Source organism: Mastigoproctus giganteus, chromosome 6, assembly GCF_048544385.1.
Source record: "Mastigoproctus giganteus isolate SK-2022 chromosome 6, ASM4854438v1, whole genome shotgun sequence".
In the NCBI taxonomy this organism is placed as follows: Eukaryota; Metazoa; Arthropoda; class Arachnida; order Uropygi; family Thelyphonidae; genus Mastigoproctus; species Mastigoproctus giganteus.
In genome coordinates, this window is record NC_143580.1 from 162227024 (window position 1) to 162244311 (window position 17288).

Consider the following 17288-nt stretch of genomic DNA (forward strand, 5'->3'; position numbering starts at 1 on the left):
TAGAGGGGATTGTTTTGTAATTTTTTTTTTTTTTTTTTGCCTGATGCTGCATAAGCTCATACGCTTGCTTTCTTGCATCACATGCCACTACTACTAATATCTCGGGTCTTTTCCACTTGGTGTTGGAGGATGGTAATTATAAGTCCTGCTGCATGCAAGGAACTAAGGGGGCAGTGCCAGATTTGGTTAGTTGTAGGGCCTTGCCACATTTTTTAGAGACCCTAAAAAGAAGTCCCTGGACCAGTTGCACCTTGTTAAATCTGCCTTGCTAGTGCATAGGACAGAGGTTGGGGATTTGGCTACATTAGTATCTCAATGATACACTTGCCAGTATATACCAGGGATAATCAATATTTTCTGAGTTAACCTGAGAGAGAGAGAGAGAACAAAAAAAAATATCAGTGTAAATTAGTCCAGATTAATTTTTGCATAAAATTAATGTAACATCAAGTAAATATTATGATAACATCTTTTCCTTCTATTTACAGAACACTAAAACAGTTGCATTCAATATAACATATGATAGATTTTTAAATGCCACACATTGGATTATTATGTTTATTATTATAATTAGCCATATGGTGCAAGGAAGCCTGAGGCTTTTGCTGCACCTGCCAAAAAAAAAATTTCTGAGTTAACCTGAGAGAGAGAGAGAGAGAACAAAAAAAAAAGAGTTAGAAGTATAGGAGGGAATCACCAAGAAAGAGAAAACTTGTAGAAATAGCAAACTAAATTAATACTTTATGCAAAAACTAATCCACTTAGGTTCCGATCATTTGTGGTGTGTGAAAAATCATTGGTGGTGTGCCATTTAACGACCTTATATAAATTTATTTTGGACTTGATTACATAACAATTTTAAGATTATCATGTTGGTTATACAGCAGATAAATTAACATTTATATTACCTTTTATAACAAACATTACTTTTGTTTATGTTGTGAATGAATTTCTGTGGATTTTTTTTTTTCATTATATTTTATTGGCATAATTTTTTTTTAATTATAACATGTATTTGTTCTAATTTTTTAAATTAGTATTAAAAATTATATATATATATATATATATATATAAAACTTGCTAAAAAATAAATTTGCGTTATGGAAACATTAAGAAAGCATTAGAATCAGCCTTGTTTGTAAGGAATCATCAGTAGCATTTTCTTGCATTCACTGAGTAAATGGAAACGTAAATAAAATATTTAATAAATTATACAAGACAGAGAATGGCAAGTACAAAAAAAAAAAAAAGAAAAAATACAGTTAAGAAAGGTTACCATGCTTCTTATACCAGAAGCGCTTGTCAAGTGCTACTGTTGTATGCAATAGAATACCCCTCCTCCATAACGGTCATATAAAGTTGAACAAGATGAAACAGTATTCCATAGTCCATAGAAACTGACTTCAGCAAGGTCAACTTAGATCTGTGTATGAAGCTATAGTTCTGATAAGACAAAATAGGTCATGCCTCTGTAGCCAGGTGGGAAGGAGCAGCAGTGTGTAGCACACGCTTCTTGATTAGACCGGGGTTCGAGCCCGTCACCACCAAATACGGAGAATGAGGAGAGGTCAGGGAATGACCGCCGCATATCTTGGAGCAACATGGCCTTAGTTGCTAATGCTCCTAAAAACCAAATAACAAACAAACAAAATAGGTCTTATAAATTTAGTGCCCCAATATTAGATAGTGAAATAAATAAAATTTTGAAATAAATGAAATAAGTTCACAATATGAGATGTAACCAATGTGCAAAGATATTGTGGACATAGCTGAGGGTAAAGCTTTTTGGTGATTTATAAATGAATTGTATGGTGATCATATAGATAAAGGTAAATTGAGTTAAAAGATAAGTACTAAAAAGTGTTTAGGGCCGAACACTAGTGCACATAGATGTAGCATTCTACCATCGTTCCACAGTAATGATGAGATTAAGAGGGATGTTACGGATATTAACTCCTCCCTCATCTAACCACTAGCAGGGCATTTATGCTGTTTTTTTTTATGTGGAATTTACTATATGGACAAATTAGTGCAAAGCATTGTTTTAGTTCATAGTAAATCATTGAAGTAGATGAAATGGTATCATTTTGTTTTTGTTACATCTCATATTGTGAATACCTTCGCAATGAGTTGGCTGTTATTGCACTACCTCAAAGTTTGTCAGTCTGTTAGATAAGCCGATAAGCTTCAAAACTGTGCCATTGTGGTATCTGCCGAGAATAAGTACCATTAGTCTTTCTTGCTAGGGAAGCATTGCTTATACGAAGTAGTGCAGTAATAGGCAACTTGTGAAGGCATTCACAATTTGAGATTTAACAAAAATGATGCCATTTAACTTGCCTTGTTGATTTACTACAAACTAAAATGATGCTTTGCACTCACCGAGTCTCTTTAGCAACTGATTGTGCACCCAGATACTCTTCGTTGTATAGTGTATTTGTAGTTTCATTTTTGGTCACCATTTTTTGCCTGATAAAAGATAAGATAAAACAGCATAACTTAAGTATGCCCTTGTGATATAGCCATATACACCTAGTACTAGTCCAAAATGAATGCCCTGCTAGTGGTTAGATGAGGGAGGAGTTAATATCCATAACATCCCTCTTAATCTCATCACTACTATGGAATGGTGGTAAATGCTACATCTGTGTGCACTAGTGTGACTTGGCTCAGGTTACTAAAGTGTGATCAATCTCATTACACAAGATTTTTTTCTGATGGGTATGTATGGGTGCTGAGATTTCCAGAGTGCTTGGAGTGTGTCATCCTAACTGTGAAGTTTGATGAGAGCAGTTTGATAGTATGGGACTCCTACTAGGTCCATTGGTGGTAGTGCCTGAAATCATAATGTCCACAACCTTGGATATTTGTATAATTACATGCTGCTTATGCTGTGGTAGCACTATGGAAATTTGCTTTGTCACTACTCACACAGCAAGGATCACACATTATTGGGTTGTGTACAATGATCTTGAGAAATAGAAGTGGGTAGGTCAGATTTTCAACCTCAAAACCCACAGAACACTGAATTAGGCTGCAACTGAAATAGCTCTAGGGATAGCTTTGCAAGAGGAAGGTTTGTGAATTCTGTTAAACAGCTACCAGTAGCTGATAGAAAGTATGCTGAAGGGAGATGATGAGCCAAAGGTTTCTCTACTGAGTCTCTTTAGTAACTGCATCTAGATACTCTTCTTTGTACAGTGTATTTGTAGCTTCATTTTTGGTCACCATTCATAGAACTTTCTAGCCATATTCCATATGTCTTGTGTATGTAGTGGGATGACTATGCGGTTAATGTGTAACCACAAACAAGGAGATTGAGCCCGTAAAATGCTATGAAAAATGCATGACCAACTGAATGATGATGCAGAAAATTTGGTTGCCCTTAATGTGTATGCATTGACAATGAATATGTAACTCTTCCGGTCCCAGCTATCTTGAGAATAAAAGGAAGTTTATTTATTTAAAATAATGACTTTACATAATATAGTCATATTTTATGACTGCTAATATATACACTGCTATTGTATTGTGTTTTGATTATGAAAATTGAGATCTTTACAAAAAAAAATTTTTTTTTCCAGATCAGGGTGAGTTTCTCTGATAGTGAGATTTACTACTGAAAAAAGATATCAGGAAAACCATAGTGAATTTGTTACTCTTAAATAGCCAAGTTAATTTGCCACTACGAATTGGGTGTAATGCTTAAATTTTTTTTCCTGAACTATGATATATATTTTTCACCTACAAAACTTTTTTAATGACTTTACAATGTATTTTGTTGAAACTAATTAAAATCTTGTGTAGCAGAGTTGTTTGCATGGGAGTACAATAGCATAGCATATACACTTGGTTGGCAGCAGTTAATTTGTACATAACTGCTAAACACAATTGATTATATATATTCATTATGAAAAAACTATTAGTTGTCAACTTCTCTTACTTTGTGGTTGTGACTGAGTATACAAAAAATATTTTTATTTAGTAATTTATTTCTTCTAGTATTTTAAGTGATTTGTCAACATGTGATGATTGGATTGATTTGTTTTTCTTAAATTTTATGATTTTCTAAAATTTTAGAAACAAATGGAGTAGTTAACATTGCCACAAATGTTAAATCTGCTTATCTGAAAATATCTGCATGCTGTTATATTATGCAGTGCAAAATTTCTAAGATTTGTATTGTTTTTTTTTATGTGATGAAAAAACCTTTTTAGAATATGGTACCATTTTTATATATATATATTTGTGTTTTCAGTATAGCTGTAAGAAAATGGCTTGTCGAATAAGTTGGACAGTACATTATTATGTTCATTAAAACAAGAAGTTAATATTGTTGGGATGATTCTTCCATACCTTCTAAATCAGTTTACGTAATAACAAGGTATGTATGTTTGGAGTTCGTATAGTGATTTTTATGCAAGTTTATATGTTTTCTATAAATTGGAAAAGAATTAAGGGTTGCAAGTGTAATTAACACAATTTGTGTTACTGAATGGATATAATGCAGAAGATATATTAATTACATATACAGTATATTCTTCAAGAAAAGTTATCATGTATGTTTGAAAGTGATATTATATTTACTTTTTTTTTTTTTGTTTTTAACTCAGCCATGGTGGCACAAACCATATTGCACAAATGGTGGTGTGTCACCTGATATGTGTCAGTTTTCTTAATTTCTGAAAAGCTTCTGGGTGGTCTTGAATTTTGTGAAGACAGTACTAATATTTTATCTTTTCGTAGTGGATTGCAATACTTGTATATAAATTTAATTTTTTTATTTAAAAAAAGTTTTGTTTTTTTTTTTTTAATTTTTATTTTAAACAAATAAAATTAATTCTGAAAATTTATATAGCCCAGCAGAAATGGAAGAAATTTCACAATGCCATGGACGGTCAAAAACAATTTGAAATCTTCGAGGAATGTGGATGAGCCAGATTTTGTGAAATAAGTCATACACCACTCCCCGGTTATAACGACATCTTTTATACCACTGTTTCGGATATACTGATCTTTCTGCTTCACCCTGTCATCGAAAGAAATTTTGAGAAAAAAAATGTTTCTGCAAACCTTGCACTGCAGGAGGCTTCCCCACTCAAACGATCCAGTATCGGTGAGCAAAGAAAAAAGCTGGGTTTCTCAGAAATTACAGGGACTTACGCTATCCTGAGTTAAGAAGCTAAAGGATGTTTATCAAACAAAGCAATTCCTGCTCGTTTAGAGTTTTTAATTTGCAATGTCCTCTTCTGCCTTACTCTGTCTTTGGGCGGCAGAATTTGCTAATCTTTTCAAGGTCACTAACCACTACACTGTTTTAGCCACTGCAGGTAGCATTGGGGATCTATTGCTTGTGTAAAATTTGTCACAAAGATCCTGACATGTGAGAACTCTCTGTTCAGTGTGATCATCAGTGAGGATGCAGGCACTTGGTTAGATTCAGGTTTTGAAATTAATCAGGAAAGCTAATTGGCCATGATCCATCTTTAATTAGAATCTACTAAATGTCATAGACCTTCAGTTGTGATAACCCTGAACCGATAAGGGTTATCACAACTGAAGCCTGAATAATGGTTTTAGCCAGTTCCACTTAAATGCATTAAATCCGAATCTTGTGATTATCCAGTCAAATTTGCAGACAGATTTTATTTTATTTTTTGGCTGATGCTGCATAAGCTTGCTTTCTTGCATCAAATGTCTCTACTAATGCTGATGCTAAATCATTAGCATTAGTAATGGCATATGATGCAAAAAAAGCAAGCTTATACAGCATCGGCCAAAAAAAAAAAAAAAAAAAAACACTTCCCATTCACCTATCCTGAAAAAGGCCTCTGAGGTTGGGCAAATTCATATTTTAACAATAAATCAGCTCATACACCAACCATAAGAATAAGTATTTTACTGAAATATTTACAAATTAAAAATAAAATAAAATAAAATAAATATTTACAAAAACTGCTATTATATTAAATTAAATTATGTACATGTGAAAAACATTAAAACTGTGATGAAATCCTTGCGATAAAATACATTAAAATAAACCGGATTAAAAGCGATAAAAAAGATACAAATCTGGAGCTTTCGGAAGCATCGGCTTCCTTCCTCAGCAGTAACAAAACTTCCTGCAGTACTTCCATATATAACAGGCTCACGGTACTTATACACGTGGTGCAGTCGACACATGGTCTGAACTGGAAGCGGAAACAGCTCGGGAATGTGTCAAGCAAAACTGGTCATCTGTACTTAGGATGATAGTTTCAAACAGAGGATGCATACGTATACCTCTGTCCCTATTCATAATATTGTGGTCGTACGAACAGATTCGTAGGCTCTCGAGCCATTTACGGTTCCAGAACCCATGTGCCCAATCCACAATCACCGCATCCTCTGGGGAGATTTGATGCTGCTTCTCCCAAAAATGTTCAGCATTTTTGGGAGAAGCAGACTTATTATAATCAGTGGTTTTTATAACATTTGCATGCTCCCCCAGACGATCCTTGAGCTGTCGTTTTGTCTCGCCCACATAACATTCCCCACAATCCGGGAATTTTATCCTGTATACTACTCCACTACTCAGGTCCTTTGCTATTGGGTCTTTTACCTGAGACAATACTGTGTGCAACCTCCGCCCGGAAAGCTGCACACAGCTTGTTTTATAACCCCGCAAAACTCTAGCAAGATGCTCAGTAAGGCCCGGATAGTAAGGAATGTATGCAGTAGTCACAGGAACAAACGGTTCCTGACGGTTGGACTCTATTCCTCTACTAAACCTGTCTATGATCCTCTGGGGGGTATCTGCATTTTCTGAGGTCTGTTGTGACTCGTCTAATTTCACATTCTTTGTCCTCAGAGGTAGTGCAGTGTGACCCTTCTCTATCTAGTAGAGCTTTCACTACACTTCTTATGCTACCAAGCTTGTGCTGAACTATAATGGGCATACTGGCCTCTGCACATAGTGTTTTTTAAACACTGAAGTTTTAAGCCTATCCTAGAGACCAGTATATCCAAGAATGGAAGGGTACCTCCTGTCTCCAACTCTGAGGTAAATTGTATAAATTGGGAGAAGCTATTAAGCCAATGGAGTGCATCATCCTCTCTCCCCTTCTAGACAATGGTGAAAGTATCATCAACATACCTTTCCCATTTCTTTATGGGAAACTGACATCCACTAAAAACCCTGTCCTCTAACTCCTCAATGGCCAAATTGGCCACGGTGGCGCTAATGGGAGATCCCTGGCTGTACCTTGAACCTGTTTGTACATAACACCTTGGTACACCATAGTGGTGCTGGCCAGACAAAGTTCCACACCAGAACAAATATCCTCTACATTTAAAAGTGATCTATTACCCAAAGAGACATCATTACTCAAAGATTTTCTAACACAATATATTCCATGTTTAATTGGAATGCATGTGAATAGTGACATCACATCAAAAGAAACCATGCTCTTGTTTTCATTTACAATCAAATCTTTCACAAAACTCACAAATTTTTTACTGTCTTTTATGACATAGTTGGACTGGCCCACTATAGGCGAAATCAATTTAGCCAAATACCCTGACAAAGCATATGTGGGACTTCCTATAAATGATACAATAGGTCTGAGTGGGACTTCTGTCTTATGAGTTTTTGGAAGTCCATGAAACTTAGGGAGTTGACATCCAGTAGCATGTAAGAACCAAAAGGTCTCACTGGAAATCTTCTCTCCCTCTTACTGAAGAGCAAGAAGTAGTTTTAAATTTAGGTCCTAAGTTTACGCTTGCACGTTCCAAATCTCCCATTGCGGAGATAGCAATGGTTATTGAACGGGCCATCAGCAAGCTACCGGAGGCCCTAGCTAATGAGATCCGGGTGAAATCTGCCGTTATTTTGAGCCAGGTAAAGAAAGTATCTCCGAATCTTAATTTTAGTCAAAGAAAAGCCTTGAATGAACTGAGAAGAGACGATGGAATTGTGGTTTTACCTGCCGACAAGGGTAGATTGATGTTTGTCCTAAACAAAGAAGACTATCACAAAAAGGCAATGGACCTTTTACAGAACAATAATACGTATAAAGTTACTCAGAGAAACCCGTTGGTTGGCCTAGTGCGGCGCGTTAATAAACTGGTACAGGCCTGTTTAAAGGCAGAGAAGATTTCCAGGGAGACCTTTTGGTTCTTACATGCTACTGGATGTCAACATTGCACTGGCCACCCATGTCAACTAGTTGCACTGCCTTAAGAGTTACATTTCCTAACTAACAGCATAATCCCTCCTCCCTTCCTATTCTGTCTGCCCTTTCTATACAAATTGTACTCCTCAAATTGAAATTCTGCATTCCTTATATCCTTTTGATACCATGTCTCTGAAGTCCCATCAATATCTGCCTTCAAATTTATTTACTATACTCCTAACATTGGTGTACATCGAAGTATACATGCACCTGTCCTTACTCTTAGTTACCTAAACACATCTATGTGTGCAATCACCATGGAACAAATATTTATTTGTTCCATGGTGATTCCCTGCTGTTCTAAAAATCCCCAGTATCTTGATTTCCAGGCTGCTCTAATTGCGATAGAAACAGTGCAAGAATCACTTTCACCTCTGCCTGCAGCCGTTATTGATCTATTAGTCTGTGTATCCCCCCTCCCAAGCTATCAATTTTTCAACCCACCGAACACTGCCTTATTGCATCAGCAAATATTTTTGCACCCTTTCTATTTAAGTGTATCCCATTCGTGTGGAAGCAGTCTCTACTGTTCACAAGCACAGACCGTGCTCAGACAATTCCATCCCATGAGCTTTGCACAATCTGTCCAGGGCCAAATTGATTGACAAGGCTCTCATCATATACTCCCCCCTTTCATGATCACAAGTGTTTGAATTGTTGGTTTTTGCAGTTGAAGTGGTTAGAGCGAGGATCATCTTCAGGTAAGCATCCCTGTTTAAACTTTGTTGTCCACTGAAAAGTCTTTGAATGTAAATGGCAGTGGTATTCAAACTGTGTTCCTCGGAACCCCGGGGGATTCCGCAGAACACAGTTTGAATTCACTAATAAAAACTGATTGTTTTTGTTGCGTCAGATAATTTTAAAAATATCACTTTTGAATTTGCGCCCTTTTCGAAACAGGTAGGTATTTCCAACCATAATTGACCTTGAAAGTCTATTTAATCTCACTCTCCCACATCTCTACATTTTTGCCTATTTTAAAAGCAGTTGTTGCTGGTCAGCTCAACATTACAGTTTTCTCTTATGATTACAGTGAAATTGTAAAATCTTTATTCCTTTGTTTCATTTAAAAGAGAGAAAAGTCTGTGACAATGCAAAATCTAAATTAATTTTAATTCCATTTATGCCGTGGAATAGATTTTCTGATCAATGATAGTTGAAAACTAATTAAAGAATTTTAATTTATTAGTTTTGCCTTCCACTATGGACATTTGGTTAAAAACATAAAACTTAAACAAAATGCTGAACCAACAGAAGAAAAACATAAAAATTCTTCAGCAGCATCTGCAATTGTTTCACCATCTACTTCCAGAAACTTGACATGCGAAACAGCCGTTTCAGAAACTCCTATTAAAAAAAACTGAAATTACATGAATGTGGTTCTAAAAAAAGAAAATATGACGAAAGCTACTTAAGTTTTGGATTTACTTGGTCAGGAAATGAAGATGAGCTGAATAGAATGTGTGTCAGATGTGAAAATGTTGTAAGTAATAGTAGTCTAAATTCTGCAAAATTAAGAAGACATGTGGAGAGTAACTACCCATATTTGATAGGCAACAACATAGAATATTTTGAGCGTAAATATGAAGAGCTCAAAAGCAAGAAAAAATATAGTTTTCAAAATTTATGTATAGTGATAATGAAAAATCACTTGAGACTTCCTACCTCGTTAGTTGTTGTATTGCTAAAGAAGGGAAGCAGATACACTTGGCAAAAAATTAATAAAACCTTGTGTCGAAGATCTAATTACCTGTAAAATTGGTGAGAACTATGCCAAAGAAATTGATAGTGTAACTCTCTCTGATACCCCAGATACTAGAGACATCCGAGATATGGCACTTTTTTGTGAGGATGAATTAATATCTCGATTAAAATCTTCTCCTCATGGTTTCACAATGCAATTAGATGAATCTTCATCCGTTGCTGGTTTGGCTATTTTAATTGTTCTGGTATGCTATATATTTAATTTAATTGTCCAAGAGGATATTGTTTTGTGCAAGCCTCTTAAGGATAGAGCTACTGGTGAAAACATTTTTGAAGTTATAAACATCTGTATGAAGAAGCATGGACTTGGACTATCTTAGGATTTATGTTTTTACATTTGTACTGACAGAGCAAAATCTTTACTGGGTGCAAAAAAAAAGTCATGTCGAGAATAAAAACAATAGCCCCACATATTCAACGTTCTCATTGCTGTCTGCACTGTGATGCTCTCATTGTGAAATGAATTCCAGAAAAAATAAAAGATTAAAACATCTTTAATTTAAATTAAAACGTGAAAATCAAATTTTAATTTTATCAAATCTGAATTAATCTGAATTTTATCTAATCTAATTATTGTGTGAGGAGCTATCTAGTTCTCACAAAACGCATGCTCCTACATGCAGAGGTATGCTGGCTATTATGAGGCAAAAATTTGAGCAGGTTTTATCAGCTGAAAGAAGAGGGGGAAAATTTAACTCAAATGAAACATGATTATTGCTCAAAATTACACAACATATGGATTTTATTTTATTTTATTTTTTTGGGTAGTTGGCACATTAGCTTCTGTGGCCATAATGCACCTCCCAAGGTTTTTGCAGTACTTTGATCCAAGCCCGAGGCGGGATTGGAACCCACAACCTTTGGGTTGCCAGGCAGGCACTTTACCCACCCGGCTAGCCCGGTCGGCACATATGGATTCAGATTATGGCATACCTTGCAAATATATTTTCAATTTTAAATGAAGTAAATATATCCCTCCAAGGAACTATCATATATTTAAAGTTAATTATAAAATAAGTGCTTTAATTTTGAAATTTGATTTATGGATTTCATATGAAAAAACGATGTAAACTGTTTTAAGAAATTAAGTGACTTCTTGATACAAGAAGTCACTTGAAACAATTTTCTCTCGAAATAAAATGGTTCAAGAATACATAAGAGCACTTGCTTAATTTACAAAAAACTATTAGAGAATATTTTCCATCACAAACAGAATCATACGACTGGATTAAAAACCCATTTAATAATTGCAAAAATGAATCCCTCCCCCCACACACTTTATAACTTGTTTATTGACACCTACAAATGGATGTTGTCTCCACCGTCAGCAAGTGAAACTTGAAAATCCCTTGTGCTTTATTGGTTGGATGATAGCAATAAACGTAAACAAAATCTAGTGAAATATCAGCACTGTGGTATGTTATATTTAGACATGTTACCAGTAAGCTCAACGACTGGCTGGCAGGACAATAAAAAACACCGCTAATCTTAAACTCACATTTTAGAGTGCCTGATAATTATATGCAAAAAGAGGATTAAATCAAGCTTAAAAACACATTTATTTTATTTTATTTTTTGATGGTTAAACTCTTCTTTAATTAAAAAAAAACAAATGAACAATGCGAATCAAAAAATCAAACAAATAATGAAGCTTGTTTAATTATTAAACTGTTTTGCTGAACATTCGTTTATCAAATGTTTACTTTTTCTGTTTTTTTGGTATTAATAAACATGGATAAATTTTGTGACTTTTTAAACATTTACTTTATCAGACATATTATTGTTAATATGAAAAGTGGGCATGACTGCATTTTAGATTCTAAAATATAGTAAAGTGGATTGTGAATCAAAAAGTTAGAAAACCACTAATTTAAAAGAAGCATCAAAGAGTTCACATGGAAGAAAACTGTTACAGATTACAAAAGAAACAGTGTTTAAAAAATTTATTATGAGTAAACTAAACAAAATTTAAAAATGTACATTTCTTGAATAGGTTAGTTTTTCCGTAAGCTATGAATATTTGAAGTGCCTGAAGCCACCACATGAAGTGCTTCAAACACTCAAAATAGAAACCTTATTAGGGTTTAGTCAAAGTGCTTCTCATGGTGGCTTCAAGAACTTCATGTTTATGGGTTGTGGGGGTGACAACAAAATTTCTTATTTACCCTTTCAAGGAACTTTCAGTTTTGTTTCTCATTAATTTTCTCATAAATTTTTTTTGAGTAAATTAGTGAGTTTTTTGTTTTTTTTCACAAGCATGAATGCAGAGAGGTGATTTCCTTGATTTACCAAAGCTGTGCATATCTATCTACCTTGGTGAAAATTGACTTTTGCATTGCTCATCATGCAGTAATTTTATTTTCTCCTTGGTTTTCAACGTCTGTTACACACACATGATGATGAAATGGAGTTCCCGTTGGTTTTGGAAACAAAGCTATACTATGCAACTGTGAATTTAAGAACAGTAGAAAAGAGGAATTCATAACAGGTTAGTTTTGGAATGAATTTTGACTTATTTATTTATTTATGTTTTTTAGTTTAATTAGGTACTAAAATTGTAATTAAGAAGTAGTTTGAATTGTCCTAGCCACAAAGGTTAGCTTATTTTTGTATTTAGTTAAGGATTTAGAAAGTTACAGCTTGATATTCAGATACAGTCTTTGTAATCAATATTTTGGTGGGAACTTCGTAACTTGAGACTAGTAAATTATAGTTTAGTAGTAAACAGTAATAATCAATTATAGTGTTCTAAAGTGTAATATAGTAAGAGTTATCATAATTTTAATTTTTAAGTAGAAGAAATTAAGGCCTTGTATAGAAAAGTGAGTAATGTCATGATAAATTGCTTGTGAAATATAAGATCACGTTGAAAAAGTGTCGAGATAGGACGATATGTTTCAACCAATGCTTCTGTGTATACTTAGGGCCGACCGGGCTAGTCGGGTGGGTAAAGCGCCTGCCTGGCAACCCAAAGGTTGCGGGTTCGAATCCCGCCTCGGGCTTGGATCAAAGTACTGCAAAAACCTTGGGAGGTCATTATGGCCGCAGAAGCCGATGCGCCAATAACTACCAAAGGGGGAAAAAAAAAAAAAAGTATACTTAGAGATTTTTGTATACACAGAAGCATTGGTTAAAATAGGAGGTAAAGGGCATGCGGTACATGTAGTTCTGAATGTCTTTATAATGGGAGATTTTAACACTCCAAACGTTGACTGGAATTTGTGGGTTGGACACACACACACACACACACACACACACACACACACACACACACACACACACACACACACACACACACACACACACACACACACACACACACACACAATCTTTGTGTATTTCTTGAATGACTGTTTTCTACAGCAGCATGTTAGAGAAGCAACAAGAGGAAGCAATATTCTTGATTTGGTTATCAGCAGTGATTCTTCATGCATTAAGAATCTGCAGGTAAAAGACCCACTGGGGGGGGCCAGCAATCATAATGTAGAATTTAATTAAAGACATAACTACTATCAAGGGTAAAGGGAAAGGCTTTTGCTTTTGCAAAGGTGACTACAGTGGTCTCAGACAGATGTAAATTCTATGTGGTGGGACTAACTGATGATGTTACCAACAACAAATTCTGTCTGGGAAACATTCAGAGAAGTAATCATAGAAGCTATTATGCTTTTCATGCCAATGAAGAAATACTGTTTGAGGCTTAGACCTAAATGGATATTGGATAAACTATTTAGACAACTGGCATAGAGGAAAAGCACACGGGATGCATAGAAATTATCAGGTGACTCAGAAGCCTATGGAAAATATAAATTAGTCTGTAATCAAGTCACATAGAAAGATAGGCAAGTAAGGCTAATTATGAGAACTCTCTGGCAAAGAATGCAAAGAAAAGCAGCAAAGACTTCTGTACTTATATTAACAGTAGAAGGAAGGGTGTTGAATTACATTGGGCCACTTCATGTCAGTGAATTAACTGTTGATGACACTGCTCAGGTTGCTGACAAATTGAATAGATATGTTGCATTTACATTCACTGTACTACCTGCACAGGTGAATTCTAGAATTACAAAAAAAGAATAGAAGAGCATAGAAAAGATACCATTTATGGCAGACTTGATAAATCGAACACATTGACCCATGCCCTTGTATGCAAAAGTATATAGAAATACCATAACCCATTAGTTCTCTCTACTGAAAAAAAAACTTACTCCAGAAGAACATTCAAAGAATCATTTTTATCCAATGTTTTAGGACATCAGTCCTCATCATAAAGCAGAGAGCCTATTTCAACCATTCATACTTTAACGTTCCAAGAAGAAATCATGGAAACAACCAAGAACACTACAGCTTCAGAACAATTTCCCTTTTAATTATTGAATAAGGGTATTCAATATCCCTATTTTCTAAATTAAATGACTGCAGTTTTTTTCTCTCTCTCTCATACAGTCAGATTCTATTTCTTGGTTTTATACTTTCCTAGAATTTCTACTCTAACCATGTTTAATCCTATTAGCCCCATGGCCACAACATGGATTCTAGAGCTCCTGACTTAATGCACTTAATCTTCTTCTCAAGGAAGAGGTCTAACAGGTTGTTTAGAAACTTCACACCCACCTTCTTAACCTATTACTTTTACAATGAAATCAGCCATATTTCAGGTGAGTATCTCCTCCTCTAATAGTAAGTTTTCTCAAGGTTTGTATGGTACCACTTTTTTTTTTTTTTTTTTTGTCTTGAAACTTTATTTCAGTAATATATTTTATATATACGTTAGGGCCTTTTTCTTTCTAAAGTCAACACACCACACTAGTAACAACAATATACATAATTCTACAAAGGATCACCACATTAAGTTTTCTAAGAGTTCATTCTCCCATTCATTACCGATATCATGCTGTAACCTGCCTAGACTTTTACCAATTTCTTATCAACAATTTTAATTTTCTTCTCATTTTTTCGCTCTCTATTGTTATTACAATAACTTCTGTGAAAGCTAATTTAATTACTATACAGAATTTTATGTGATTTCTTATATTCTCCTCCAGAGGACTAAAGACTGATTCAGCAGAACTTTGAAACATTGCCAATATTTTATGTGTAGCATGATATGGTAACACTTCAATAGATAAATTTAAAGATACATTCATGTGGTATAACATTATACTTAGTTCTCATATAATCTGTGAAAATAAGCTCAAATTTGCAAAATTAAAAAAAAAAACAAAAAAAAAAAAAAAACAGTTTTTACCAGTCTAAAAAGTAGATGACTTCCCCAGAGGATCACAGATTTGTCTAGGGACAGCTGTATCTTGGATAATAAAGTTTTAGCATTGTGCTGTTTAGATGGCACAATAGAAGCTGGATTTTTTAAAGACACTCATTAGGCAGGTCAAGATTTTCAGCAACACGCAGCCATCTCATTACTAGATACGTTTTAACTCATAAATCGTAAAAAAACAGTTCACTGCAAATAGTTTTTTTTTTTTTTTTCCAGTAATCTTGGATTTTTGGTGTGAAGAACTAATCCAAATAAAATTTTCATCTCCTCCATGCATTTATTCATGAGCCAGTTTTCACACCTGCTTCGCATCTTTCTGTGTCCATGTAAGCATTGTTTCATTCGCAAGCAATTGAAAACATTCATCAGTTGCAGGCAGTTCAAAATAATTCATTGGACTATTTCTCTACGGTGCTGGAACAAATAGGCACTGCTTTTTAGTAAATGGAAGGGATTTCATCTATAAAGAATCATCACTTCAGTAACACCAGCATCTGTTGTTTTTAGCATTCTCATTCAACAGATGCATTTGAATGAGATTCAGAATACAGATCCTTTGGATGTCAACAGTTTCACCATACTGTCCACCCCTATTCCTTTTCAGGCCGGATGCAAATAGCTCATGGTACAGTTAGTGGGTTGATATCCATCAGTTCATTTCATGTGCCTTTCCTTTTACAGTGCTTGTTTATTGCCTGCAAATGAATGATTGCATATTTACATTACGGCAGCATACATCCAGCTCATTTTGGCACATGTGCATTGTGGCAGCGATCATGTATTCTTGGTGCATGAATTATCCCCTTGGAAAACTAATCTCAATAAAATTTTCATCTCCTCCTTCTAACATCTTTCCATTCATTTATTCATGGGCAAGTTTTTACAGCTGCTTCACATCTTATGGTGGCTTTAAAGGGATGTTTTTGTTCACAAGAAACTGAAAAAATTTATTGGTTGCAATCAGCTCAAAATAACTAGTTGGATTATTTGTCTGTGAAACAATAGACTCTGCTGTTTAATAAACGGAAGGGTTGTTTGTAGCATTCTAACATCAAAAGATGCATTCGAATGAGATTCAGAATCTGTGCCACATGAATAAAACTCCATTTCAGTATCAGGTGACATAAGGAAAAGATCTCAATCTTTTCACACTTCAGTTTGATAAAGATAATTATTTCAAGAGGAAGAAGAAATTAGAGGGAAATATTTGGAATTGCCATTCCTCCAACTGTCCATTTGGAATGTGCTTTTGCTCACAGCTCAGTGATGAGACTGTTGATGCATTTTGATTTCTAAGATCTCATTTTTGAACAAAGGTATGAAATAAAATAAATCTTGTATTTTTTTCCCGCTGTTTTCTTTTTAATATAATTATTTTTTAATAATTATATGATTATATCAATAAATATGTAAATTTCTATCTGAATGAAAATTTTCCTTTTTTTTTTTTAATATTTTTCACCCAAAATAAATATTTCGTTTCACGTACTTTTTCAATTTAATTTTTGTTATGCAAATTATTGGTATTAATTTTGCTGCAGCATTGCAATGACTATATCTGACAGGTAACCTGCAACAGTTTCTGCTAGATTTTGATGTGCCTGTTATTTTTACATTGGTTAAGGTATTTCAGCATGCTTTTTAATTAAATACTTTAATAAGGTGATGTTCTGGTTTGCATAAGTGGGATTTGTGTTAAGAAAGACAGACAAATTATTAGAGGGGATGGACAGATGAGGTGGTTTTTTTTTTTTTTTTTTTTGTTGCTGATGTTATATAAACTTGCTTTCCTGCATAATTTGCCATACTAATAATAATATTATTATTATTATAATACTTAGTATTTTGTATGAGTTGAAGATTGAGAATACTGAAGATACTTGTTGACATGAGACTTCCTATAGAATACAGTTTTCAGGAACTACATACGAAGGAAGGTTGTTCAAAAAAAATAAAAGGCTAAATAAGGAAGAAAAGTTGGTTCTCTGAGTTTGAAGATGGACAATAAATGGATGCTAACTGGTTGCAGCATG

The 17288-nt window shown here is 34.5% G+C and overlaps 1 protein-coding gene across 2 annotated transcripts in view; it reads left to right on the forward strand.

Moving 5' to 3' along the window:
- emb (exportin-1 emb) overlaps positions 1–17288 on the forward strand; it is a 457135-nt gene that overhangs the window by 48763 nt on the left and 391084 nt on the right. The window contains exons 2-3 of one of the 2 annotated variants that reach the window (XM_090376567.1): positions 4259–4384; positions 12234–12465. The gene's annotated coding sequence lies outside the window, so the exon portion shown is untranslated. The remainder of the gene's footprint in view (positions 1–4258; positions 4385–12233; positions 12466–17288) is intronic. The other variant, XM_090376568.1, reaches the window with a different exon arrangement.